Source organism: Adiantum capillus-veneris, chromosome 29 (assembly GCF_014529385.1).
Source record: "Adiantum capillus-veneris isolate H3 chromosome 29, ASM1452938v2, whole genome shotgun sequence".
Classification (NCBI taxonomy): Eukaryota; Viridiplantae; Streptophyta; class Polypodiopsida; order Polypodiales; family Pteridaceae; genus Adiantum; species Adiantum capillus-veneris.
The window spans coordinates 77043536-77048433 of NC_140959.1; positions in this window are offsets into that span (position 1 = coordinate 77043536).

The window sequence follows — 4898 nt, forward strand, 5'->3', positions numbered from 1 at the left end:
AATCATTGCATGCCATGTCTGCAGCCATAATTTTGTGCAAGATGGGCCAATTATTGCATGCCAAATTAATGCCTGGAATTTGTCATCGACATTGTTGATGGCACTATCACCTGCACTATTCACTGCCTACATTATTGATGGCATTGTAACCTACATTGTTGATGGCCCTCCACCCCTGGACTTTTGTCAGTCGGGAATGGTCTTGAAGTGACCATTCCCCCTTCAGGACCATTCCCCCGTTATAAGTGCGACCTCGTGCGCCGATCGCCATGAGATCGCACTTATAACGGGGAATGATCACTTCAAGACCATTCCCTACACCATCAAATCAACGCGGTAACGTTGTCTAGAAAATTTGCCTGAAATATTTTTAAAAATAAGATCACCATGCGGTGCCCGGTTGTGCATGCTTGAGGTGTGCAAGTGTTGCACCACGCCAGGCCTTCGTTTCCCTTCACCCTGCTAGCAACGACGCACGTTTCCCCCCTTTGCCTTGCTAGTGACAATGAATGTTGCCCCCCTTTTGCTTTTCATTTTTACTTCGTTGTACTCGGAATCCGCATTTGATTCTCGTCTACTTTTCTTTTTCCAAAAACGTAGGCACATACTCGTTCTATTTATTTGTCCACTTTCGTCTACATCGCCAACAACCTGATACCATCAACAAAAAAATGTGATGACAAGTGGAGACTCAAGCACTTGAGCACTTCTGACACCTTAACATTGTGTTTTCCAAATTCCTTCTTAAGGGGAGGATCACATAAGATCTTCCATTTCTAAACACTACTGTGGAGCTTCTGAGCCTTGATGTAGTCCCATACTCTCTTGAAGGCATCAGGCCTCATGGTCTTCGAGGTTTGCAAGATGGGAGCCAGGCTGGAGGAGACGCTATAGAGGATCTGAGTGCCACCCCTGGGCTCAGGCTTGGAGTCAGGTTTGGGAGTGGTTTTGAGTTCGGCCTTGGGCACTTTCTTGCTCATCTATTCATCAAATCATGCAAAACGCAGAGCAGTCACACACTAGACCAGGGGCAAGATCCCGATCAATGGCAAGAAGACGGATTGGGATTGGATGGGGTTGAGCGATCAGAGTTGGAACTTTCACGTACAATACCCAATACTGTAGCAACAAGGCTAAGAGGAATGAGCAACATCTTGCACTACTATGATATCATTCCTGCAGCCGCCAATATTTCAGATGACTACAAGTAGTAGTACTAGCACCAGTGTACATTCAAAGATCATAATAATTAATTGCTTATTGGATATGATGCTGATCACTGCACTACAAAATTGTTATAAAATTTATTCTAAAATATCTTCTCACAAAAAATTGATCACAAAGCGTATGATAAGGCCTATGATAGAATTGAATGGGAGTTCATACTTCAAAGTCTATATGATATGGGTTTCGATAGATTCTTTTCCAAATTTTCTTTGGGAATGAGTCAGCTAGAAGTTCAGTTAATGGTACTCTTAGAGATGTTATTTCATTGCATAATAATATTTTCAAATATTGTGCTATTTTTCTTAAAAGTAAACTTTGATCTTTTGGAATTTAGGAGGTAGTCTATCCATTGAAAACTCTTTTTGTTGTAGTGGATCAATATATAACAAACAATAAATATTCTGTTGATGATAAAATTTACTATATTGCGTACAAACACTTGCTCGGTTTTGTCTTTGCTCGGAAAACTCGCTCGGTGCATGGTAAGACTCTTTCCTCGGTTGTGGCCGTCCCCAAGAACTTATTCACTTCACTTATTCTCCCAATAGATCCAAAATCCCTCTATATGCCCTTCCTTAATTGAATGACTTATACTTGTGCGTCTCCCCTCCAAGGTCAATTTAGCGAGAGAGATTCTTCTCTTGCTTGCTTGTGCTGCATCTTGTTGTGGAAGCTTGAAAGAGAGAGATAGAACCTCCCCCCCCCCCCCCCCCCCCCCTCGCCTCCTCAGGCCGTGATTGCTCTCCTACTGCTAAATCCACCATTGTCGACCCTCTCTCCAAGGTCGAGAGAGAGCAACCCTTCCAGAATTGAGAGAAAAAGAGAGAGGGAGAGAGATCTTGCCCGCTTTCACAATCTACTGCTCATTGCCTCCTTCCCCTTGATTCCCCGCTCCTTCATTCCTCCTTTGTTGCTTCAAGGTCGAGAGAGAGAGAGAGAGGGAGAGAGAGAGAGAGAGAGAGAGAGAGAGAGAGAGAGAGAGAGAGAGAGAGAGAAAGAGAGAAAGAGAGAGAGAAATTTCGATCGAGAGAGGTAACGAGAGATATCCTCGAGCTTCTCCCCTTCCTTCTACTTTGTTCATGCCTCCTCACTTTCCCTCATCCTCCTCTCTTGTCCTTCCTGCTTTCCTCCCCAAAATCTACGCCGCCCTCCCCCCCCCCTCGTTCATGCCAATGCTTTTCCTTTTTTATGCCAAAAATAGCATTTTTGCCCGATTTGCTTATCACGGTGGCGTGACAACCCACCTAGTGACATGGAAACCCAGAACTTAGAACTCCTCCTTTTCTTTTACAATCAGTACCAAATGGGGCACCTCAGCATTTCCATGAACTTCTTCTTCTTCACAGTGCCCATCCGGGCTTTGCAACGCCCGTGTAAGCTTTCTTCTCCGCCCTCGCTACCGCTGCCTGGCTTTCCCCTCCCCCCCCCCCCCATTTCACACACAAACAAAAGCCCTCCTTAATTGGGTGGCCACCCCATGGGTGTCCGTTCTCATGGTGGGAGGCCCTTGGCCCTTGTAGGGCACCACATCTAGCATACATGCCCACCAACGTGTTCCCAACATTGACACCATTTCCCAATAGTCTCTGCCTCTCAACCTCATCATGGACATCTTTCTCTTTATTTGTTGCTTCTAGAATACCACAAGCTTTCAATATGGTAATAAAGGTGATAGATTCTGGGGACAGGCCGCCATCCACCATACATTCAAACCAATAAAGGGCTTCATCCCCTTGTTTATGATGAGCATATCTAGCAATTAGCGCATCTCACGTCACTATGTTTTGTCTCGGAAGCATGTCGAACAATTCTTGAGCTTTTGCTAGCACACAACACTTCACATACATGTCGATTAAAGCACTGCCAAGCACAGCTTTCCATTGGAAAAGTTTCTCCTCGAGCACTTATCCCTCAATATTCTAGAATCTGACTGAAGCTAAAAACTCCCAAATGATGCAGCGACTGAAGTGATCAACCTGGTACAGAATTGGCCCCCTACAAAACTTCATCTGGTGATATCTTGACATCCAGAACTCAAATTGCCAATCCAAAAATACTAACAGACTTCATAAATCAAGCACTACACACCCATAGATTCAAAGTGGCTTGGACTACCTGGCATTACCCACCCTGTCCGTCTCAGATCTGCCAACATCTCCAACTTCAAATTGGCATAACTTCTTTACCGTAGCTCCGATTGATTAGCCATTTGGACCTGCTCCTTCAACACTGCATGCTCTACATTTTCAAGTAGAAACCATCCCCTTTGATATCTTTCACTTGCCATCCCATCCACAACACTTTGAAGCCTTGTTGGTCTGAAACCCTCATCATGCATACACTTCCAGTCATCGTGATGTCATATCAGATCCTAGCATAAATCATAAGTTTGGCAAAACTTGAAATTGCATACATACCCCGATCTTTAACACTGTGCCCACAAAGCAGCACGACAACGTAGTCGCAAGCCTCAACAAAATTGAAAATGCTTTACACTTGAATGAAAGAGCAAAAAGAGAGGAACACGATGCAAGTTTCGGAATTGAAATCAGATTATCCAATCATTGGAAAATTTGATTACAAGTTGGAGCAACTTCGTGGCTTGAGCATACGTTTTCAAAGCTCCTTTCTTCTTCCAGAAGATAAGCCTCATTTCACATGAAAGTTATTGACCTTTATACCTAGGGCTTACATGGACCTTTACATTTATTATGAAGTAATTAAAACTCAGGGAATTGACCTGCTACTCTGGAATTAGGATTTACATAGAGTATCACTACACTAGCTTGGAAAATTAATAGAGTGTAAATGTGGTGTTCGGCTACATGTTCGGTCTGGTGGACGCCTTCTCGGTCAATCCGCTAACACCATGCAATTCTTGGTTTTTGATACAAACATGCAATGACTAGTGGTAGAAAATCCGAGTTCTCTCAAATCAATAGTACTTTATATATTTGTTGAAGATGTAAAATGAGACAATTTTGCCTAGCTGATAGGCTCCTAATAGCTGAGCATTTATATCACCCTTGTGTCGTTGGTTTTTCATTCTATAGGAGTCTGGTGAAATTGGCACATAAGCCACTCCTTGAAATTTTTTCACTTGTGTGCAAAATCCTCTATGGGTAGATATAGCTACTAATCAATAAGATAGGGTTTAACTACCTCATGGTGGCCAAAGGAAAGGGAGGGAGTTACATGCTCATGACAATTTTGTGACCATGTAAGACTGTCGATGTAGTCCATTTTGGTACGATGCAAGATTGTGAAGGCTTGTGTAGGCTTGGCTTGTGTTTGTACTATGAGTGGGATTTGGTACACATTACGTACGCTTGGTTGTATGTACTGGTTTTGCATATATGTGGAAATTAAAGGGTGTGCTTTCATTGTAAATGAGGGATATCACATGGACATGGTAATATTGCATGTCGCATATATTGGTGGTTGCAAACTAACTATGGTTTAGCAGGGAAATTTGCGGCACAAGAGATTTTATCCCTACGATTGTGTTCATCACCATAAACTGCCCAAAGCATCGATCAAGATTGTGTGTCGCTAAAGTGTTCCATACCAGCATTGAGGTTCGTATGCATGGTCTCCTTGGCACAAATCATTCTTGGGGGGGGGGGGGGGGGGGGGGGGGGGGTCACTATGTATAAATTGTGTGTATCGCT